Below are 25,539 nucleotides of genomic sequence, written 5' to 3' on the forward strand. Positions count from 1 at the left end.
TTCCAATAAAACTTTATTTCGGAAAACAGGCAGATTTGGCTTGTAGGCTAAGGTTTGCCAATGTCTGTTGTAAAAAGTTGTTTTTCTTCAAACTAACTAATAAAACCAACATTTAATCTATCTAATGTGTGTCAGGCACTGATGTATCTTGTAGTAGGCACTTTTTATGTCTAACGTGTGCCCGAGTGAAACTTTTAAAAAGCATACCGATCCAAAATAAGGCGGAGCATGTATCCACGTTCTTTAATTTTGTGAGAGAAAAGTTAATCCTAATTAAACAGTGAGCTCGGGCTCTTTAGACTCTGACCAACAAGTCTAGCAGGAACAGGCAGAACTGTGGGCTGCTTCAGTGGCAAGTGTGTCCAGGTTCTGTGGAATCCAGGGAGTTTTATCCTTTCTAGTTATCTCACATATCGGGGACAATCTATTTCTGCATGATCTCCTCAGATTTCTTCCTAAATCCTTCATTAAAGAAATCCTTTAGGATCTAAAGCAAAGGGTTGTGGGGAAAGGAAAAAGTCAACTTTCAAAAATCCACCTTTTTTTTTTTTTTAACAAATTGTATATTTAAGAACTTTGTAAATTGTCTCTCTTTTATGATAAAGCTGTTATTTCTTATTGGATCATCAGAGGTTATATTGGGACAGAATATCTTCTGAGTTCGACCTGGGCAGTCAGAGGATGACATTTCCCAACCTTACCCATATGCACGCACATCATTAGCATTTTGCTAAGGGTGCTAATCCAGGAATGGGGACAAATGCAATACCATGTTCCAACCGAAACCGCGGGTTGGGAGGGAGTTATTAGTTCACATGTGTGTATTTTCAGCATGGGCAGGATAGCATGGTCACCTGTATCATAGAAGTAATGGGATCTTATAAGCTGATAAAGAAATCTGATACAAACACTTCTAAATGGGAAAAGAGAGAATTCCCCTGGTGCCATGCAGTGACTTAGTCAAGTTGTGCAGCAAGTTTAGAAGGTAGCAGCTCCCCCTGTATTTCTAAGCCTGGACATATCTGATACTTTTAAGTCATCATGGATCCATGTCAGTATCGTTGGTGGTAAAAGGGTTTCTGATAATTGACAGTGATCTTGGTAAAGCACCCTGTTCCTGCTTATATTAAAAACACCTGGTTGGGGTGCCTGGATAACTCCATCAGTGAAACGTCAGACTCAGACTCTGATTTCAACTCAGATTCATGATCTCAGGGTCATGAGTTCAAGCCCCATGTTGGGCTCCATGCTGGGCATGGAACCTGCTTAAGATTCTCTCTTTCCCTCTCTTCTACACCCTGCCACAACACCTCTACTTTCCTGCTCTCTCTCTCTCTGTCTTAAAAAACAAAAAAAACAAAAAACAAACAAAAAAAAAAACACCTGGTTGGATTATCTACTTGATAATCCATGAAACCCTGTTTAATTGGGGTTCCATGAGACCATTCCAGAATCCCACCAGTATGGTACCTTGGAGAGGTTATTTATCTTCTCCAGGGACTTGGAAGGGCCAAGATCATCCCCAGGGTCTCAGTGCAGAGCACAACTCAAAGACCTCATGAAAAGCCAGGATTCAATACTTTCAGTGGATCAAATGCAACGAATGGCAGTAATGCTTCTCTTTGCCATTTTGCTTTAGCTTTCACCCATTCTTTCCTGATGTGCCAGGGCGGTGGCTCCCAGGAACTGCGGTTCCTGCCAGGTTTGCATTATTGTTCTGGTGCTCCAGTATCCTTGTCTACACTCGCAGATCATTGTCTGTTTCCCTCTCCAGCTTCTTGCTTAGTTGGACGTTGTTTTCCTTGAGGCTTCTTTCTGGAGCCTCCATCTGCTGTTGCTGCTCCCATTTTTTGTCTCAGCCATGCCTGTTCCTTCTCAGCCACCTCCTTTCTGCCTTGCTCCACCACCCCACACAGATTTGAGAAAGAGAAGAAAGTCAAAGGTCAGGCCTGAGATTTACCCTCTTGAAATCAGAGACCAAATCAAATTTGAAAGAGAGGGTGGCCCCATCTTCAAGAGCAAGTCTGCAAATATGATGGGAAAGGCCCTGACCGTCTGGCTGACGTACAGCTATAGCTCTGCTGATGAGTTTCAGTTTTAAAAGAGTATGCATTCCACAGAAGAAGGGGAAGCTCGTCATTCTGGAAAGTTCTTTGATCCCTCTGGACACTGTAGGATCTAACCCACCCAAGAGCAGAGCCCTGCTCTTGCCTTCTATGGCCTTGTCCCCAGAGGTGAGAGCTTTTTCTGTCTACAGGATGGATTTCTTTATTGCTGCCTATGACTCCAAAAAGCCCTGAAGGACCTCATTTGCCTGAGGAATCAAGAAGGAGCAAAGGACCTAGATGTCCTCTCAGGTGATTTGTTCTATACACACAAGGCCATCTAGATAATTTTTACTTTCTACTTAAAATGCTCCTTGAGACCCCTACTAAGTGTCCAACTTGCCTTATGAGAAGGGCGAGAATCCAAGTGTTCCCCCAGTCTCCTTCCCTCTCCCCACTCAGGCTTCAGCCAGTCAGAATGCCATACAGCTCTACAAACCCACAGTCTCTGGTGCTTTCATGTATTTGCATGTTTAGCTAGGGCTCTTCCCTTTGGGTAGCATCTCAACCCAGAAAACAGGTACAAATACTTCAAAATTTACATCCCCCTCCTCTCTGGGTATATTTTTCTAGATCATATGCCCAGTATAAGATGTAGACTCTAATCCATGCTGATGTTCTCCCTTGCTACCTGCTAGATGTATAGCTTTTGGCAAATTCTGTAACCTGCCTATGCTTTTTAGTTCATATCTAGAAAATGTGGGTAATAAGAGTTGATACTTACTAACATTTTCCAGAGGGTTAAATTAAAATATCTAGAGAAAGAGCTTAACACTATGACTGTAGGCAGTAACACTTCAGTTTACGGTGGTGTATGATTGTTTTGTTTATTACTACCACCAGCACAGCCCAGGAATAAACCTTATCCCTCTCTGTCCAGTTGTCTATTTATTTGACTCTCTCACTTTGATCAGCCTTGAGTGCAAGGATTCTAAATACATCATAGATCCTCAGCCCTTGGCACAATGACTGTCATATTGTTGGGTAAAGAAATAAATAATTTCTGTTCTGTCTCTCGTGGATTTCAGAAATCCATACTGTTTATTTGGGAATAGGCATTTCCACTCTCCTCAGGAGTAAATAGCAAATAGTGGGCCTTAAAAGCTAAAGCCATCATGATATCCCCATGCTGTCTTATCACCCACAACTGGTGTTGTGCTCTCAGATTATCTGGAGACCCCTGTGACTCTATTCTGTAGGGTCCCCATGTTCCCCTTCCTCATTCCTTTCCTGGGTACCTGCAAATAGTTCCAGTCAGTCTTGGCTGTAGAGCTTGAGCCCTCCAGGGACAGAGAAGGTTTCTGCAGAAATGCCTTCTGTTCAGGCCTTTGAAAGCTGATCAAGTTTAGCTTGGCAGTATTTAACAGAGGCCTCTTTGTTCTAAAGCAAGAAATCCTCCGCCTTATCCTTTCTGACTTTCTGCAAGGGAAATGCACTGGGATGTCACCACAAGAAAGGAGCAGAGGAGATCAAATTCCCAAGAATCTACTAGATGGGTGGTCTAACTGCAGTCCTCTTAAGAAAAGCATCTTAGTGAAACAGCATAAGCAATGCAACTAGAACCAAGAGATTTACTGCCAGCTCTGAAAACTTGCAAGACCTTCCTAAAGCTTCCAAACCTCCCTGCGTTTCTCAGGTTCTTCATCTATGAAATGTTGAAGTTGCATAATCTATTCTCTATAGTTCCTAGAAGCTGTAGGATCCTGTGATTCTACCTGCAATAATAAAATTACACAACTGAAACAAAAATAAATATAATGAACAACCTGCTTAGAGAGTCTGTCCCAGGAAATTAAGTGTCTGTGAACCAGAGTGACTGTACATAGAGAGCTTCTAGCTCAGGAGTGACTTGGGAGAGTTTTGAAACCATGCCATAGTTCACTAAAGGAGAAATCATTGCTGATTTTGCTTGAGAGATAACAAAAATCCTAAATAAATTTCTCAGGCTTTGAGGGGAAAGATGGAAATAGAGTCCTCTAGAATTCTATCGTGAGGATCCATTCTACTTTACCCTAAGTAGGAGATGAGCTATAGATTGAATATGTAAAACTTCAAGCATAATTTTAGAAGGACAAGAATGAGGAAGGTTGAATACTAAGAAAAAGTACCACAAGCTTCTTCTGGAACTCCTGTTGGTCATCCTCGGAAGAGTGCTCCATGAACACTGCAATGGCTTCCCTCTTACAGTCTGCATGGACATCCAGCAGCTCCTGGAGCATGTCTGTGGGGAGCCTCACTGGCTGGGCCATCTGCTTGCTGTAGTGGTCAGCTGCCTTCTGCATGGCCACTGAGATCTCACACTGGCTCAGTGTCGTTACTGTGTTCTCCAAGTAAGACACTGTTTCCTGATTGATGGCATCCACATAGGTCACACATACAAATTTCTCTCTGGGTATGAATATTTATAAGTACACATGTATATATAAAATGATACAAAACTATTGAAGAACACATAATTAGCACATATCAGGCCACAGAGAAATATGATTTTGGACAAGGAGACTCACTATTCTCAGTGACCTTGAGTTCTTTCCCAAGGGTTCTAGCCTTAACCCTTGAATGGGTACAGATATAAGAACAGAAATTATTTGATTGTTACTGGAATTCAGGATCCAGTTGGTTTTCTGAAATATCCTCAGTATGGGCTAGGAGTTCCTTTTCATGTTTTGGTTGCTCAAAGACAAAGCAACTCTGTTTGGGGAAAGAAAACCTTATAACCTTTACATTCCCTGGGTATGTTGGAATTTTTAGCTTTAGGATTCTAACCTGAGGAAGAGAGAAAGCAGTTACATTAAGCACGCTCTTGGGACAAGGCAGCTAAAGCTTTTTATTAGTGGGAATTTTCAATCTTTGGAGTCTTCTAAACTCAGAACTTCTTTAACATATTTGTACAAATGGCAAATTAAACTCATGTGAGTGACATATCACTGGAGAGGAATTTAGAAAAAAATTTTAATTCAAGTCTAACATACAGTGTATATTAGTTTCAAATGTAGAATGTAATGATTCAACAGTTCTATACATTACTAGTGCTCATCACAGGAATTGTATTCCTAATCTCCTTAACCTATTTCACTAGCCCCCCCACCTCTCTTCTTGCAACCACATTTGTTCTCTATATTTAAGAGTCTGGGGATTTTGTTTGTTTCTTCTTAATTTGTTCATTTGTTTTGTTCCTTAAATTACACATAGGAATGAAATCACATGGTATTTGTCTTTCTCTGACTGACTTATTTTACGTAGTATTATAGTACTAGGTCCATTCATGTGGTTGCAAATGGCAAGATCTCATTCTTTTTTTATGGCCAAGTAATATCCCACTCACCACAATTTCTCTATCCATTTATCTATCAGTGGACACTTGGGTTGCTTCCATATCTTGGCTATTATAAATAATGCTGCAGTAAACATAGGGGTGCATGCATCTTTTCAAATTAGTGTTTTCATTTTCTTTGAGTAAATACCCAGTAGTGGAAGCACTAGATCATCTGGTAATTCTATTTTTAATTTTTTGAGGAAACTTCATCCCTTTTTCCACAGTGGCTTCACTAGCTTGCATTCCCACCAGTGGTGCATGAGGGTTCCCTTTTCTCTACATCCTCACCAACACTTATTTCTTGTGTTTTTTATTTTAGCCATTCTGACAGGTATGAGATGATATTTCATTATAGGTTTGATTTGATTTTTGATTTTCAATGATCATGACTCCCTAAAGAAATTAAGCTAGTTGACGGCATTGTAATTAGGTCAAGACCTTAAAATAGTCTGAGGAATAGACAGATAACTTATTAAATAATCATTAAGTACCTATTATGTGCCTGGCATTGGGGCTATGGTCAAGGCTAAGAAGATACATCAGTGACTAAAATAGACAATGCCCTTTGGAGTCATATAGCTGATAAGTGCTAAGACTGCTAATGTATAACCAACTATGGCCAGGCAGGCGGAATTTGGTCTTAATGGAAGAAGTATTGGGAGAAAGGAATGGGTAAAACATAACTAAACATACTTTTAGAAGCCTTCATTAGGGGCACCTGGGTGGCTCAGTGTGTTAAAGCCTCTGCCTTTGGCTCAGGTCATGATCCCAGGGTCCTGGGATCAAGCCCCAAATCGAGCTCTCTGCTTGGCGGGGAGCCTCCTCCTCCCCGCTCCCTGTGTCTGCCTGCCTCTCTGCCTTTTTATGATCTCTGTCTGTCAGATAAATAAATAAAATCTTAAAAAAAAGTTTGCGACTGCATCTCACTTCTTGCTTGTTTTGAAGATGCCATGAATCATAGCTAATTCAAGGGATCTCAGCTGCAGTTAAAATATTTTCTAAGAGGAACATTAACCTCACATGCATTCCCACCTATTTTCCCTGTGCTGAAGGGGAACAGAATTTCTGAGATCCCTGCAAAGAATCAGGTAGAAGTGGGGATGGGTGGTTGATACTATGTTGTCATTTTCTGCCTTTGAAATTAACTAAGGTGTCCTCTTTTTCTTATGACGTTTTGTACATACTCAGCATCAGAATGCTCTACATTAAACCTTACTCATTGACTTTGTAGGATCTGGATATGCTAGTCTATAAGCTATTCTGCAACACCAAGATACTTTGGTCTAATTAGAATTTTCATGAAAGCTAGGTAGAGCCAGTGAGTTCATAGATAAATAATCTGATTTGCCTTTTTGTTTTTTAAATTCAGGTAAGGAAGAAATTATTGTGTGCCTACTGTATTCTACATACTGTCCTTGTTGCTGGAAATTGGCAGCAAAGAATCAGCAAAGGTAGGATTTCTTCCTCTATAGATTTTAATGTTAATAGAAGAAGAAGAAAAACAATAAATAAAGTTATAAGTAAATATCATATTGTGTTAAGTTTACATGGAGGGGCAACCTGAGACAGGATGGACAAGGAAGACCTCTTTGAGAACTGACATTTATGTAGAGCCTTGAAAAAAAAAAAAAGGAGCCACCAGGTGAGGGAGCAACAAGCATTGTAGGCAGAGGGAACCATGCATGCAAAAACCTGGAGATAGGAAAGGAATTGCAGTTTGCAAGCTAAAAAGGAGGCAAGGGTGGCTATGGTGTGACCATGGCAGAGATAATATAATAGATGAGCTTGGAGAAATAAGAAATACTGGGTCATGGTGTGCCTTTGAGGAGTATGAATCTTATGTTATAATGCAAGCTTAAGGAGGGTATTAAAAACAACTGAATTAATGATCACTCTGGTTGTTTTGAAGAGAATTTATTAGAGAGTGTCAAAGTGAAACCAAGAAGGACACTGGGGGACAAAAACAAGTATTTCAGGCAAAAGAGGAGGGTGATCCAGCCTAGGATGGTAAAATAAAAACGAGAGAAAGAGACAGCTTTGAGCTATATTAAACAAGAGTAACAAGAGGACTGATGTATTAGGTGTGGGAAATAAACTAAGCGAGGGATATAGGGTTTGGGGCTTAAACCCTCAGGCTGGTGGCACACTATTGAGAAGACGAATGAGAAAGCAAGAAATATGCTTTAATTTTGCTTTGTTTTACTTGGTTTCATTTGGGTTTAGGAGTGATCAAGACTTATATTGTGAACATGATAACTTGAAATGAACAGCTTGCAAAGAAGTAAAGAAATCAGGTTGTTATTTGATCTATGCATGTGAATTTCAGAAGAGATATCAAGGCAAGAAATATCAATTTAAGAGGTATCAGAATAAAAGTGACATTGAAAGTCCAGAGATTGGATAAGATCATTTTGAGAGGGGATAAATGGAGGAGAAAAGAATCCACATCCTGGAGAGACCTACAATTCAGATGACCAGATGAAAATCAGAGTCTGGTAGGAAGACTGAATGGAGCTAAACACAGGGATAGGAAGAAAGCCAGAGTAGTGTGGTGACTTGGAAGGCAAGGAAGGAAAGAATTTCAGGGGAGCAGGGAGAAGAAGGGGAGTAAGATAGATGCAAAGAGACACCAACTGACTCAGAGAAAATGGAGGTCATTGGTAGCATTCAGTGAAGTGTTGGGTTAAAACCAGAGAAGAATTCATTGAAGACAGAGGTGAGAAAAGGAAATTGAGACTATATATTTTTGCATGAAGAGGAGTAAAAACACAATATGGGGTGATAGTCATAATGAGATGTAGAGTCCAGGGAGAATTTTTAAGATAATAGTTATTGAAGCACATTGATTAGTTAATAAGAATACTCCAGTAGAGCAAACAAAATATGATATGGGAGACATAATTGCAAGAGCTCCATGCATGACAGGTCAGAAAAGATGGCTTTGAGAACACCAGTATGAGGGAATTTTCTTTTACAGGAAGCAGAACAACTGGAGTAGAAATTTGGAACAGAAAAAGTTTGGGTTGCAATTTTGCTGGTGAGAATTAGTTAGATGTGTTTCGTAAGAAATTTGGAATCTCCCTTCACTCTGGAGGAGTGGTAAGAAACAGAGATTCAGGGGCGCCTGGATGGCTCAGTGGGTTAAGCCTCTGCCTTCGGCTCGGGTCATGATCTCAGGGTCCTGGGATCGAGCCCCGCATCGGGCTCTCTGCTCAGCGGTGAACCTGCTTCCTCCTCTCTCTGCCTGCCTCTCTGCCTACTTGTGATCTCTCTCTCTCTCTCTCTCTCTCTGTCAAATAAATAAGAAAAAAAAAAAAAGAAACAGAGATTCACTTGGAATTAAGCAAACAGCTTCTGTCATAGAACTTCACTCACCACGGTTTTCTCTTGCAAGACATTAGTACATCAAGTAGGATTTGCCTGTATGATGCAGCCCAGTGCTAGCCACAACCACTGCCAAGTTGAGAAATCTTGTAAAGAATCTTTAAGGCTTTCTGTTTCACCAACTGTGAATGAGCAGCTGCTCATTCTTGTTTTCCACCAAACATATGAGAACAAACATGATGGATATAGATACCATGGCAATGTGCAAACCCCAAAACTCTCTGTAGAAATAAGATCACAAATTGATTTTCTGTCTCAGGATTAATCAAAATTTGTGTGCATCAGCCGGGGGCTGGGGACCTTTGTATTTTTCTGTGATATAAAATGGAGGATGGCATTAGCAGACTACAGAGAGTTTCCCCCACAATAATCTCAGATGATGGTAGTGAAGAAACAGCAGATAATGTCAGCCCTCCAAGTTTTATTTCCATAATAAAAATAAAACTCAAGCAATGCTTATCATGTATTGAGAATCTGCCTTGCACTGAGCTCTGTAACAAGTGCATTGACAGAACCTGACCTACTTGTGTTTGTAAGAACCTTGCAAGTTTGGGCTTATTATGCTCATTTTGCATATGTAGTAAGTGGAGTTCAGAAAGACTGAGAAATTTGCTCAGATTTACATATGAATAAGTGGCAGAGCCAGGATTTGAAACCAGTGAAGTCTGTTTCATTATGCCATGCTTTGTAGCCACTTATCCTGCAGAATAATCTTTCTCAGCAACACTGATTACTCCATGTACTCCCTATACAGGGGCTTTCTATTGCTTTCCTATACCAATAATGCATTGTCTAATGGATTTAGTAAGATGAGATGGGTTCCTCATACTTCCTTTTTTTTTTCATTTTTTTATTAATCATTTTTTAAATTTATTTTCAGCATAACAGTATTCACTGTTTTTGTACCACACCCAGTGCTCCATGCAGTCCGTGCCCTCTCTAATACCCACCACCTGGTTCCCCCAACCTCTCACCCCCCCATCTCTTCAAATCCTTCAGATTGTTTTTCAGAGTCCATAGTCTCTCATGGTTCACCTCCCCTTCCAATTTCCCCCAACTGCCTTCTCCTAACTCCCCATGTCCTCCATGCTATTTGTTATGCTCCACAAATAAGTGAAACCATATGATAATTGACTCTCTCTGCTTGACTTATTTCACTCAGCATAATCTCTTCCAGTCCCGTCCATGTTGCTACAAAAGTTGGGTATTCATCCTTTCTGATGGAGGCATAATACTCCATAGTGTATATGGACCACATCTTCCTTATCCATTCGTCCGTTGAAGGGCATCTTGGTTCTTTCCACAGTTTGGCGACCGTGGCCATTGCTGCTATAAACATTGGGGTACAGATGGCCCTTCTTTTCACTACATCAGTATCTTTGGGGTAAATACCCAGTAATGCAATTGCAGGGTCATAGGGAAGCTCTATTTTTAATTTCTTGAGGAATCTCCACACTGTTCTCCAAAGAGGCTGCACCAACTTGCATACCCACCAACAGTGTAAGAGGGTTCCCCTTTCTCCACATCCCCTCCAACAAGAGCATTGAATGACACATTGGACCAGATGGACCTCATAGATATATACAGAACATTCCACGCTAAAACAACAGAATACTCATTCTTCTCAAGTGCAACATGGAACCTTCTCCAGAATAGACCACATACTGGGTCACAAATCAGGACTCAACCAATACCAAAAGACTGAGATTATTCCCTGCATATTCTCAGATCACAATGCTTTGAAACTGGAGCTCAATCACAAGGAGAAGTTCAGAAGGAACTCAAACACCCGGAAGCTAAAGACCACCTTGCTTAAGAATGCTTGGATCAACCAGGAGATCAAAGAAGAACTGAAACAATTCATGGAAACCAATGAGAATGAAGACACTTTGGTCCAAAACCTATGGGATACAGCAAAGGCAGTCCTAAGGGGGAAATACATAGCCATCCAAGCCTCCCTCAAAAAAATTGAAAAATCCAGAACACAGCAGCTGTCTCTACACCTTAAAGAACTGGAGAATCAACAACAAATCAAACCAACTCCACACATAAGAAGGGAAATAATCAAGATTAGAGCTGAGATCAATGAGGTAGAAACCAGAGATACAGTAGAACGTATCAATGAAACTAGAAGCTGGTTTTTTGAAAGAATCAATAAGATCGATAAACCATTGGCCACACTAATCCAAAAGAAAAGAGAGAAAGCCCAAATTAATAAAATTATGAATGAAAAGGGAGAGATCACAACTAACACCAAGGAAGTAGAAACAATCATCAGAAGTTATTATCAACAGTTATATTCCAATAAGCTAAGCAACCTAGATGAAATGGATGCATTCCTGGAAAACTGTAAACTCCCGAAATTGAACCAGGAAGAAATCGACAACCTAAATAGACCAATATCTAGTAACGAGATTGAAGCAGTGATCAAAAACCTCCCAAAAAACAAGAGCCCAGGACCTGACGGATTCCCTGGGGAATTCTACCAAACTTTCAAAGAAGAAATAACACCTATTCTCCTGAAGCTGTTTCAAAAAATTGAAGCAGAAGGAAAACTTCCAGACTCTTTCTATGAAGCCAGCATTACCCTGATCCCCAAACCAGGTTCCTCATACTTCTTATCCCATACACCAGCAATTTCAATTCCAGGCTCTTTCTCTGCATGACCAGTGTCTCATCAAGATCTCCAGATCACCTAGTATTTTTGAATGGTATACTGTCATGTTTTCATTCCTTGATATCCAGTCCTATCAATACTGTGTTTTTATTTATTGGAATATATTGAATGAGCATCTATCATGTACCTGAAACCGCTTGTTTCCCAGGACAAAATCATTTATGAACCATGGCCTCTGCCCTCAAAGTAAAACTAGAGTAACCATATCAGTTAGAATCAGGTTTTGCTGATTCTAACAGAATCAGAAAAAAAAGAAACAGAAACAGAAACAGATAAAAAGAAGAAGACTCATAAACAAATATACTACTAAATATATTAAAGATGTTACTGTATTATGTAAATTCTAGGATCAGTAGTCCATAACTGTCAGGATAGATAAGTGTTTCACAAGATTGGGGTCCAGGACACTCCTATCATATGCTTAGCCACCTATGCAGGAACACACATACATAGCAAACAGGCAGGTATTCTATTAGTGAAGGAGAAGGGAAGGATGGTAATTGATTTTCGCTATGGTTGTTCTATTCTCTATTTCATTTATCTCTAATTCTTCTTATACGTTTCCCTCTGCTAGCTTTGAGTTTAGTTTTTTCTTCTTTTTTCTAGTGCAAGAGCATCTAGAAAAATATGACCTCTACCTGAGTTGCCATGAGCTCATCTTATAAAATAGAATCATATAACATTCAGAGCTGAAAATTCCATCATAGCTCTAAAAGTATGCAACGATGTCAGAGACAGCTTTTTAAAAAGACCTGAAACTAAACAGAGCAATTTCTAGAGTTGAATCTACACTGGGCTAAGTATAGTGACCATGTACCTACTGAGATGCAGAGATTGGTACAGAATGAGGATTGGGCACTGCCCCAAACCCCAGAGAAGGGTCCTTCCTCACCAACTGGATCAAAATAGCCCCTTAGCTGTCTGTGTGTCTGTCTGTCTCTTCCTTTCATTTTTGCTTTTTATTTTGTTCTATGACACTATAATACAAAAGTACGACTCTAGAGATGAAGAATATAAGGCTAGCTAGTCCTTTTAACCTTTCAATCAATATTTTATTATTGTTATTTTAATCATATTTTAACATTTACCATTAACTTACTTTTAATATTATTTTTAACTTAGTATTGTTGTTGTTATTGTTGAAAAATACATTCAGAGTCTTTCACCCTGCTTCCATGTTGGGAAATTGTTGCAAGAAAAAAATATTTTAAAAATATATTCTGTAAGTCTGAGTTACAAAAGTATAATACTGGTAAATGAAGAATTATTAACATGATTTTGTAAACTAAAGTAGGTTAATGAGGCTTGATTTAACTGAAATGAAATTTCTTCATATTTTGCTAACTCCAGATAAGATGATCTGTCATCTTTTTCTCGAAAGTGTGCTTATTTGGCACAAAGTGTACGCTGCTTTGGGGCCTAGTGGAAACTCTCGGGCAGGAGGAGTCTCATTTTAATATCTCGTACACAAAGCTTGGTAGAAAGCCAAAAAGCTGTGGGTGTGCTGGATCTTCCAGACAAGCGCAAACTTGAGGCGGTTTTGGTTTAGATTTCTGTTGAGTGCAGTTTTTCAACTGAAAGAAGTATAGGTACAAAGGAATAATGGCCCTTTGGGGACAAAATTTATAGGCCTGGAAATCCTAAAACTGGAGAAGCCTGCTGTGAAAAACAATAAAAACAAAGCAAAACTAAACAGTACATTGGATATTGCTAGGCATAGAAACAGAATAAAAGGCTAGGCTTTCAGAATTACACAAAATGTAAGGCATGGACATTGCTTGGTGGATTGGCTGTGTAAATATATGGCTTTGCTGACAAGCTGAAATAATATTACATCACTAGAGAGACAGAATACACCCCCTGTTTGTTCTTCCCGTACCTGGAACATGGAGCTTCAAATTAAAAGGAAAACTGAAATTACAGAGGTTTTTAATTTATAAGTTGAATAGTGGAAGATAGAGCCTCTGGTAAGACCTCCTAGATACTGGAATACTAGAATTCCATATGAACGTATAAAAATCCAGTTTCCCTCATGCCACTTTCTGCAACGAGAGGCCCTGACAGGTTCATTGTGCCCCTTCTCTAGTCTTTTCAAACCTGTGGTGCCTTTAAGGGTGCATCCACTCTTAACTGAGGTAAGACTAAGCCTTGTGCCACATCACTGATGATGGCCACAAGCACTTCCTGGAGCCCAGCTCCAGGTACCTGGCCATTCTTTCTTCCAGGAGTACCCTTCATAGACACTGCCCTGACTTCAACAGTTCAGTGACTTACAAATGGGCCTGATGTGAAAAAGCATCTTGTCCTTGTCCCAGAGACTCAATTAGAAAACACCTTCACAACAGTCAGCTGGTGTGGCCTGTCCATGTCCCACCACATCTGTTTTGGTGTGAAAACATATGTGAGTGGACTGTGTTGGGCCACACCTCAAGAAATACCCCCTTTACACATTTGCAACACTTGTAAGGGCTGTTCCATTTAAATTATATGTAGGTTATTAAAAAGATATTCCAAGTTTTCGACTTTAGGTTTCACATCTCACTGTTTGACTCACTCTAAGGCCTTTTCAGGTCCCATTTATAAAGAGAAAAAAGTTATTCCTGGCTCAGTATTTCCTTTCTACAATTTCTTTGGTATTAGAGAGTTCACATAAAGTGGGGAGACTTTAAAATTGGAAAGGGAGGGGCATCTGGGTGGCTCAGCCAGTTGAATGACTGACTCTGGATTTCAGCTCAGGTCATGACATGAGGGTCCTGGGATTAGTCCCCATATCAGGCTCTATGCTCAGAGGGGAGTCTGCTTAAGGATTCTCTCTGCCTCTACTACTGCCCCTCCCCCTGTTCTTGCTCTCTCTCTCCAAAAAAAAATTAAATAAATCTTTAAAAAAACTTGAAGTGGAGTGTGGGAGGGAAGATTATCTCTTAGAGATACTCAAAGGGCATCCCATAGAATGATATCAAAGTATTTAATATACATGTAATTGGAATAGCAAAAGTAGAAGAGGATGAGAAAGGAATATGTAATTTCCCCCAAATTAATAAAAGACAAGAAACAACGTATTCAGAGGTTTAGAGAACCAACCCCATGAAGAATAAATAACAAGCAAAAACACACCTATGCACACCATCGTCTAATTCATGAAATCCAATTATTCAGAAAAAATCTTAAAGACAGCTAGAGAAAAAAACAGCACTACCACAGAAGACCAAAAATAGTAATGTCAGAAGACTTCTTCCTAAAATCTATGCAAGTAGGAAGAAAGTGGAATAACATGTATAAAGTACTGAATGAAAAAGAATGTGCAACCAGAATTCTCTACCCAGTAAAAATTTTTCAAAAAAGAATGAAAAATAAAGACATCTTCAAAGCGAAGCTGATGTCACAGTATGGGATGGTCTGTCCATTTCAGTGTGCAAGTAAAATGAGGAAAAAAGTATAAGGATTGAAAATAATCAAAGAAAACTGTTATTATTTATAAATTATTATGGTGGTGGTGTGTGTGTTCTGTAAGAATTTTTGTCATCCAGAGTCATTGTGTTATTTACCTGTGTTATTTTCTAAAATATTTGTTATTTTACCTTTCACTTTTAGATCTATAATTCACTGAGAATTGATAGTTTCAGGTGATCTAAAGTATATTTTTAGAGGCGGGTACAATTTTTCCAATACAATTTAACCATATGAATGGGGGAAAAACTATTTCACATATATAAGTAAAGCCATGATCTTAGATGAGAAAAATATTTCTTACAGAACACACACACATCCTACCACCACCTCCATAAAATAAAATATTAAGTTTGACTATATCAAAACTAAGTACATTTTTTGTGGAAAGCACTCTTAAAAGTGTTAAAAGGCAGTCACAGAATAGATGACATTTGCAATCACCTAAGCAATAAAAACTCATATCTAAAATATATATAAAAACATTCTTAAAAATCAAGATGAAAAAGACAGACTGCTCAAGAGAGACATCTACAGGGATTTCACGGGAAAACAAAATAGCAGATGAACAGGAAAAGGTACTGTTTTATTTATAGTGAAGAAAATGCAAATTAATGTCTCCGTGAGATAGTTGAGAATCTGGTAGAAATTCTTTAATGCTTCCTAATTCACTGACCACTGCTGAATTTTTTCAAGGGATACAAGCGAGCCAGACTCCAGTAAATAAAAGAGTCTCCAAAGAGGCTACTAGACCACAAGTCATCCCCTGACTCAGGGTCATCCTGCATGTTGACCCAGTGGGGAAAGAGACAACTTGTGTCTTCTCACTACGAAGACTAGCATTGGCAGATGGCACCGCTCTTTCTTTAACATGGCCTTACTTGCTCATGATGACTCGTGGGGTATTACCAGTCTCCAAGGATTTACTTCTGTAATAGCATTCTAGTGCTGCTTAATCTTTATTGAATCCCTTACTGTGTCCAGCCCTGGTCCAAATGTCTTAATCACATGATCTTACTGACTCTTGCAAGAACCCTTAAGGTTAAAGATATTTATTTTTCCTTTGTACATAAATATAGTATATTAAGGCTGACAGATTTGCCAAAAATTGTATAGTGGGAGACAGAATCCAGAAATAAATACTGGTCTCTCTGTCTCTCGTTACACTTGGTGAAGCAACAACTTACTTGAAATTAAGTTTCTTTTTTTTTTAAGATTCTATTTATTTATTTGACAGAGAGAGAGTGAGCATGAGCAAACAGGCAGGAGGAGCAGCAGACAAAGGGAGAAGGAGAAGCAGGCTCCCTGCTGAGCAAGAAGCCCGATGCAAGACTCTATCCCAGGACACGGGGATCATGACCTGAGCTGAAAGCACCCAGATGTCCCAAAATTAACTTTCTTACCATTTTTTTAATCCTATAAGCCCCTTGTAAATGATGTATGGGTATACTGTTTTGATTATCACATAGCAGGTTTATAGTATGCTAGTATAAACCAAGGAGGTGTTATTTCTGCAGTGTCTGTCATTCATTGCACAACCTCTAAAGTGTTTCTAGACAAATCTTCATTTTTTAACACCTCATCAAGGAATTCAGTTCATCTCACATTTTATGACATCCAGCCCAACTTGTTATTTTTATTCTACTGCTCATCAGATATTTGATGAACACCTATTGTGGTCAGACATTGTGCTCAATTCTGAAGTCAAAAATATGAACAAGATAGTCCTTGTCTTCAACCTTTCTTAGAAATTATAACAGCAAGAGTTAGATTCATTCAAAATTAGGTTCACTGTTACTCATCTTTGAGTAATAGAAAAGATCCAGCAAAGCAAGGATTAAAGAAGATGAAATTTTTATTTTATTTATTTATTTATTTATTTATTTACTTTTAACCTTTTACTTGGAAGTCCTTTGATAAGCAATCCAGGACTGGTATTGAGGCTCTGTTCAACAAAGTCAACAGGGGCACAAGTCTCTTCTTGAAACAGGATCAAAGCTGGATATAATAGTCACATACTCAGGGAATCTGAGGAGGGTATCAGAGTCAAAAGTAAAAGTAAACCTAGCTGCTCTGAACTACCTAGGACATCATGTGGATATTAGTGGACTGCAGAATATCTGTGAGTGAAAGGGGCTTGGAAAATCCACATTTTCTCCCTACTCAGCCTTCAGGAATCCGAAGACCATCTACTTGCCTATTTTCCCTCCAACTCTGATCCTGGAAGAGTTTCACACATTTCTTCACACACCTCTTCCCACTAACTTCAGTGTCCTTCCCACACATGATAAAGAATGTATTCCAATGATTTCAACAGCTTATTTCTTAGGAGGGATTTCTTAGATAATACCTTAGTCAGAGAAGTTTCAATTGTTTTACTTGTTCTTTTTAAAATATTCAGTTTAGGGGCGCCCGCGTGGCTCAGTGGGTTAAAGCCTCTGCCTTCGGCTCAGGTCATGATCTCAGGGTCCTGGGATCGAGCCCCGCATCAGGCTCTCTGCTTGGCAGGGAGCCTGCTTCCCCCTCTCTCTCTGCCTGTCTCTCTGCCTATTTGTGATCTTTGTCTGTCAAATAAATAAATAAAATCTTAAAAAAAAAACATTTAAAATATTCAGTTTAGGGATACCTGGGTGGCTCAGTTGATTAAACAGCTGCCTTTGGCTCAGGTCATGATCCCAGGGTCCTGGAATCCAGTCCTACATTGGGCTCTTTGCTCGGCGGGGAGCCTGTTTCTCCCTTTACCTGCTTTGCCTGCTGCTCCCCCTACTTGTGCTCTCTCTCTCTCTGACAAATAAATAAAATCTTAAAAAAAAAAATAAAATATTCAGTTTGATAAATAATCAATGTTTTTATAAAACAACCAGAAACCATCATTTGTAGATGAACAAAGATGACAACCAAATACTCTCCTTAAAATTTTTCATATCTGCTGTTTGGGAGACTGACTCGTCACATTTAAACATTTATTTCTCCCCTCCTTCTCCCTCATGTATATCTGCTTCTGAACATTGTGGGGCAATATTCATATTCATATAGCTCAATTCACATCAGATAGCAAAAACATCATTACTGTTGACCTATATGGAGCTTCTCCTCATGAATCTATGTAATGTGCTGTTCAGTAAGTCTAATTACAGAGGAGGGCATTGGTGTATTGGTAAGAATCCATTAGTAAGGGAATCGTAATGAGAAGCTTGTCCTAAACTGATACGGGTTAATAAATAATAAGTTTGGTTGAATTGGAATAATAGTTTTTCATGTTCCATGAATTAATGAATTTCCAACTCTGAAAAATTATTTGAGCACCTTGCCTAGAAATGAAGTGTTGTTTGGCACCTAATGTTTGCAGTTGTGGGGACTTCAGCGGACAATCCTAGACAGGAATCATGAAACATAAGAAGAAGGAGCACAAACCTGATGACATTCAGATTCGTGTGGGCTTCCTGCAAACACATACATTAAGCAGTTTCAGGTCAGCAATGTTTTTATGAAATTTCTCAACTAAGGAAGTCTGGGAATAAAGGAAAGAAATATTTTTAGAGTCAAGGTTTATAGGCTTTAGAATTCATAAACAGGGGAAAAAGGCAGTAGCTACTGTGACATAAAGCTGAAAACAATGGAATGAACACTGTGTGTATTGCTGGCATGGAGAACTATAGAAAAAAGGAACGGGAATTGATACTGTGAGTGACTGAAAGTCTGTTCTCGGTTCAGCAGTTATTGTGCCTAGGCCCTGAGGAGCAGACTGGAAACAAAAGTTTAGGAGAATTTAATATTTTTAGAAAATACACTTGAAAGAAGAAAGCAGCTTCCTCTAAGAACAGAGTAGTGGATGCTAGTATTTTGTATTTATGACCTTCACAAAAAAGAAAAGGGCCTCTTGTGCCACTCCCTGAGAAGTCCTGGTGTTCCCTCTATTTTATGTCCTTTATTTTAGGTTCAGCCAGTTGCGCCTTCTGCCTCCTTCTACTCCTCACTGAACATACTTGTTTTAGGGCATTTCATTGACGGTGACCAGGTATCCAGGGTGTAGCTCAGATTCTTGGTCATTCCTCATCTTGCTGTAACCCTATTCCCCAGGGAACAGACTTGGTGCCTTGCAAGTGAGACCAGTTGGAATGAGTATCTTCACCCTTGAGCTCAAGCTCCAGGCTGTGAAATTAAAGCAGTTAGCTAGGTTGGCCTCCTTCCAGTACCTGTGACATCTGGTTGGTGATGGTGAATATATATGCAAGCAGATTGTTGTTAATCTCCATGGCTGGATATGCCCCTTAATACATGTGTTCAAAACGTTTCAAGGACAGTTCATTTTAGATTAATTTTAATAGATTGCTGGGAAGATGGTGGAGTAGGAGGACCCTAAGCTTACTTCCTCCCAAGGTTACAGCTAAGTAACACTCACATCAGTGTAAATAACCCAGAAAACAATCTGGAGACTGGCAGAACAAACTCCACAATGAAATGTGGAAAACAGGCCACATTGAAGAGGGTAGAACGACACAAATGTGGTGGGGGAAAATAAATGGACATGGAGGACTGTCACTGGCACAGAGAAGGGAGAGAAACAGACTATCACACTGGGTAGCTGGCACGGGGAAGACAATTCCCCATAACAGTTGACTTTGAAAACCAGAGTGTCCAAATTCTGTGAGTTCTTACAACCAGCAGAATTTTAAAAATCAGTGGACTCAGCTCTGGGAGAGTCAAGAGGGTGAGAGGAAACTGAGTGCCCACCCTGAAAGAGACAACAGAGCACATAGCCCAGAGAGGTATGGCATAGCAGCAGCAGTTGGAAAAATACCTGGGACGCACAGGAAGGAGTTCTGTTTACTAGTATTAGAACATGACCCAGAGGGACAGAAATCTGGGGGAGACTTCTCTGAGAAGGGCCATTTCCTGCTCCTGCTCTGCAGCATAAATGCATGGCCACCTGCACAAACCAGCGTGGCACCAACACTCTCTATCTGCCTGGCTAACAACAGCACCCTACCTCTCCAGCCAGGCCTGCCTCATTCCCAGCACTGTCGTCCCCACCCTATGGACCAAGGTGGTCTTGCTAACACTCATCTCCCTACCTGTGCACATTTCAGATTCGTGCCCTCCCACCCACCAGCTTGGTCCTGGTGGCAGTGATACAGCTCACAGAGGACCAACATGCAAACATTGCTGAAATTGTGCAGCCTGCCCCTGCACACATTATGGATGTGCCCCCTCCAATTTACTCTTAGCCAGAGCCCATCCAAACTGGGGTCACAAGTCTGGTCATGTGTAAGCAACACCAACAAGGGCCAGCACCACTCCAACATGACTCCTACCCACGGGAGAGGGAAAAGTAATCACATACATCTCAGACTGTGACCCCAGTAGTGGGCTTGGGGCAGACAGTTGATCTGACTGCAAGTCCCACCCACCATCTGACTGCAAGTCCCACTGAGAAGGGAAGCTTCTCAGGGGACAACAAAAGGAACACTCCCTTCAGTTTGGTGCAACTGTATCTCTGGCAAATGCCTGGTCTGACTCAATTCAAGCTCAAGGGAGCCTCAGACTGGGTCTGCTAACACCACAAAGACCCACCACTGCCCAAAACAGTCAAAGAGAGCCACTGGAGATGGCCAGATTTAAGGAAAAAGTGGCTTAGGCACAACATTAGGGCACACACAACACACATAGGAGATACCCCTGAGAGCAGGAGATGCAGCTGAATTTCCTAACACACAGAAACAGAGTTAGATAAAATGAAGAGACAGATGAATGTGTCCCAAATTAAAGAATAAGATAAAATCATAGCAAGAGACCTAAGTGAAACAGAAATAACTAATATTCCTGATAAAGAATTTAAAGTAATGATCAAAAGATACTCACTGAACTTAAGAGTAGAGGACATCAGTGAGACCTTTAAAAGATTTTTTTAAAAAGCAATCAAAGATAACACAATAAGTGAAATTTAAAATAGATGGAATAAATAGCAGACTAGAGGAAGCAGAAGAACAAATCAGCAACCTGGAAGAAGAGTAATGGAAAATAATTATGCTGAGTAGGTAAGAGTAAAAAAGAAAAACTATGCAAAATGAGAATAAACCTAGGGAACTCAGTGACTCAATCAAAAATAATAACATTGGCATTATAGGGATCCTAAAAGCAGAAGAGACAGAAAAAGGAACAGACTCTTTATTTCAAGAAATAATAGCTGGAAATTTCCCAAATCTGGGGAAGGAAACAGAAATCCAGATCCAAGAAGGCACAGAGATTCCCTCAACAAAATCAATCCATGGAGGTCCACACCAAGACACAGAGTAATTATAATGGCACAAAGTAGTGATAAAGAAAGAATTTTAAAAGTGACAAGAGAAAACAGTTACATACAAGGGATCCTAATAAGCTGTCAGCAGATTTTTCAGTATGAACTTTGAAGGTCAGAAGATGGAGGCATCATACATTTAAAGTGCTGGAAGGGAAAAATCTACAACCAACTCTACCTTATAGGGTATCATTCAGAATAGAAGGAGAAATAAAGAGTTTCCCAGACAAAAGTTAAGGGATCCATGGAGAAACATTTATCATTAAATGAATGTGAAAAGAAAGCTAGGATAGCAATACTTTTATCAGACAAAAAGGACTTTAAAATGAAGAGTGTAATAAGAGACAAAGAAGGACACTACAGAATCATAAGGAGGACAATCCAATAAGAAGATATAACAATTACAAGAATTTATGCAACCAACACAGCACCCAAGTACATAAAGTGGTTAATAACAAACATAAAGGAAGTAATCGATAGTAATACAATAATAGTAGGGGACTTTAACTCCCCACTTGCAACAATGGAGACATCATTCAGACAGAAAATCAACAAGGAAACAGTAGCTTTGAATGACATATTGCATCAAATGGACTTAACAGGTATATTCAGAGCATTCCATCTTAAAACAGCAAAATAGGTAGTCTTTTCAAGTGCACACAGAACATTCTCCAGAAGAGATCACTTCTTAATCCATAAAACAAGTCTCAACAAATTCAAAAATTTCGAAGGCAGACCATGCATCTTTTCTGACCACAACACTATAAAACTAGAAATCAACCACAGGAAAAAAGTCTAGAAAGAACACAAATACATAGAGATTAAATAACAACTACTAAATAATGAGTGGGTCAAGCATGAAACCAAAAGGAAAATTATAAAAATAATGAAAACGAAAGCACAACAGTCCAAAATCTTTGAGATGCAGCAAAGGTGGTTTTTTACTTTTTTAAGATTGTATTTATTTATTTGAGAGAGAGCGCACAGAAACAGAAAGGAGGGGACAGAGGAAAAGTGGGGGGAGGCAGATTCCCCGCAGAGCAGGAAACCCACTGCAGGACTTGAGCCAAAGGTAGACACTTAACCTACTGAGCCTCCCAGGCACCCCCCAAAAGTGGTTTAAGAGAGAAATTTATAGCAACACAGGCCTACCTTGAGAATGAAAAAAACCTTAAAAAACTTAGCCTTATACCTAAAGGAACTAGAAAAAGAACAAACAAAACACCAAACCAGTAGAAGGAAGGAAATAATAAAGATTAGAGCAGAAATAAACAAAATAGAAACTTAAAGTACAATTGAACAGATCAATGAAGCTTGAGCTGGTTCTTTGAAAAGATCAACAAAAATGATGAAACTTTGGCTGAACTCATCAAAAATCAAGAGAGAACTCAAATAAAATCAGAAATAAAAGAGCAGAAATAATAAATAACACCACAGAAATACAAAGGATTATAAGAGAATATTATGAAAAACTATATGCCAACAAATTGGGCAGCCTAGAAGAAATGGATAAATGTCTAGAAACATATATTATCCCACAAATAAATCAGCAAGAAATAGAAAATTTGAGTAGACCAATTACCAGCAATGAAATTGAATCAATAATTTAAAAAAACTCCCAACAAACAGAAGTTCAGGATCAGAAGACTTCACAGGTGGATTCTGTCAAACATTTAAATAGTTAATATCCATTCTTCTCTAACTATTCTAGAAAAATAGAAAAGGAAGGGAAATTTCCAAATTTATTCTATGTTGTCAGCATTACCCTGATAGCAAAATGAGATAAAGACACTACAAAAAAAAAAAAAAAAAAAAAAAGCAACTACAGGCCAATATCTTCAATGAACATAGAGGCAAAAATCCTCAACCTAATACTAGCAAACTGAATCCAACAATACCTTATGAAAGAAATTGAAGAGGACACAAAGAAATAGAAAAGCATTCCATGCTTATGGATTGGAATAACAAGCATCATTAAAATGTCTATGTTACCCAAAGCAACCTACACATTTAGTGCAATCCCTATCAGAATACCAAAAGGATTTTTCACAGACCTAGCAGCAAACAATCCTAAAACTTATATAAAACTACAAAAGACCTCAAAAAGCCAAAGCTATCTTTATTGTTTTTAAAGATTTTATTTATTTTATTATTTAAGGGGGGGGAGAGAGAGAGAGAGAGAAAGAGAGAGAAAGAGAGAGCACAGGCAGGGAAAGTGGTAGGCAGAGGGCGAGGGAGAAGCAGGCTTCCTAATGAGCAGGGAGCCCAGTGTGGGTTCGATCCCAGGACTGTGGGATCATGACCTGAGCTGAAGGCAGACATTAACCAACTGAGCCCCCAGGTGCCCTCAAAGCTATCTTTAAAAAGAAGAGGTATGGGGCACCTGGGTGGCTCAGTGGGTTAAAGCCTCTGCCTTTGACTCAGGTCATGATCTTCAGGGTCCTGGGATCGAGCCCCGCATCAGGTTCTCTGCTCCACGGGGATCCTGCTTCCTCCCCTCTCTCTCTGTCTCTCTGCATACTTGTGATATCTCTCTCTGTCAAATAAATAAATAAAATCTTTAAAAAAAATAAAAAGAAGAGGTATCACAATCCCAGATTTCAAGATATACTATAAAGGTGCAATAATCAAAACAATATGGTGCTGGCACAGAAAAAGACACATAGATCAATGGAACAGAATAGAAAATCCAGAAATAAACCCATGTTTTTTGGTTAATGAATCCTCAACAAAGGAGTCAAGAAAATACAATGGAAAAAAGACTATCTCTTCCACAAACGGTTTTGGGAAATCTGGACAGTTACGTGAAAGGAATCAAACTGGATCACTTTCTTATACGATATACAAAAATAAACTCAATTTGAATTTATCAATTGAGTTTCAAAATGAATTAAGGATCTGAATTTGAGACCTGAAAACATGAAAGTCCTAGAAAGCGCATAGGGAGGAGTCTCTCTGACATCGGCTGTAACATTTTTCTAGATATGTCTCCTGAGGCAAAGGAAACAAAAGCCAAAATAAATTTGATACTACATCGAAATAAAAGTCTGATGCACAGCTAAGGAAACAACCAACAAAACTAAGAGACAACCTATTGAATGGGAGAATATATTTGCAAATGACATAGCTGATAAAAGGCTAGCATCCAAAATGTATAAAGAACTGATACAACTCAATACCAAAAAACCAAATAATTCAGCTAGAAAATGGGCAGAAGAGGGGCACCTAAGTGACTCAGTCTGTTAAATGTCTGACTCTTGGTTTCAGCTCAGGTCATGATCTCAGGATTGTGAGATTGAGCCCCACATCAGGTCTGCACTGAACACAGAACCTGCTAAAGATTTTCGCTTCTCTCCCTCTGCCGCTCCCCATTTGTGCACACCCTTGCTCTTTCTCTCTCTCTTTGTCTCTCTCTTTCAAAAAAAAAGGGGGGGGCAGAAGACATGAGCAGTCATTTCTCCAAAGATGACACACAGATGGCCAACACAAACATGAGAAGATGCTCAACATCACTCATCATCAGGGACATATAAACCAAACTACAATGACATATCGCCTCACACCTGTCAGAATGGCTAAAATTTAAAATACAAGAAACAACAAGTGTTGGCAAGGAGAAAAAGGAAACCACTTGCAATGTTGGTGGGAATGCAAACTGGGCCAGCCACTGTGAAAGACAGTTTGGATATTCCTCATAAAACTAAAAATAGAACTACCCTCTGATCCAGTATCACCCTACTGGATTACCCAAAATATATGAGAACAAAAATTCAGTGGGGTACATGCACTCCTATGATTATAGTAACATGATTTACAGTAGCCAAACTATGGAAGCAGCCCAAATGCCCATTGATAGATGAATGGATTAAGAAGATGTAAGATCAATCAATCGTTCTATCTTAATGGAATTTTACTCATCCATGAAAAAGAATGAAATCTTGCCATTTACAATGACAAGGATGTAGCTAGAGTATAATACTGAGTGAAATAAGCCAGTGAGAAAGACAAATACCATATAATCTTACTTATATGTAGAATTTAAGAAACAAGACAAGCAAAGTTAAGAAAGAGACAAACTAAGAAACAGATTCGTAACTATAGAGAACAAACCGATAATTCCCAGAGGGGGCGGGGGTGGAGGTATGGGTGAGATGGGTGAAGAGGATTGGGAATCCACTTATCTTTTTTTTTTTTTTTTAAGATTTTTATTTATTTATTTGACAGACAAAGATCACAAGGAGGCAGAGAGAGAGGAGGAAGCAGGCTCCCTGCCGAGCAGAGAGCCCGATGCGGGGCTCGATCCCAGGACCCC

The 25,539-nt window shown here is 39.4% G+C and overlaps 1 pseudogene; it reads right to left on the bottom strand.

Moving 5' to 3' along the window:
* Nucleotides 1–424: 424 nt before the first annotated feature.
* LOC111142915 overlaps nt 425–25,539 on the bottom strand; it is a 45,687-nt pseudogene continuing 20,572 nt past the window's right edge.

Source organism: Enhydra lutris, unplaced genomic scaffold (genome assembly GCF_002288905.1).
Source record: "Enhydra lutris kenyoni isolate GAN:26980312 unplaced genomic scaffold, ASM228890v2 scaffoldscaffold9, whole genome shotgun sequence".
Classification (NCBI taxonomy): domain Eukaryota; kingdom Metazoa; phylum Chordata; class Mammalia; order Carnivora; family Mustelidae; genus Enhydra; species Enhydra lutris.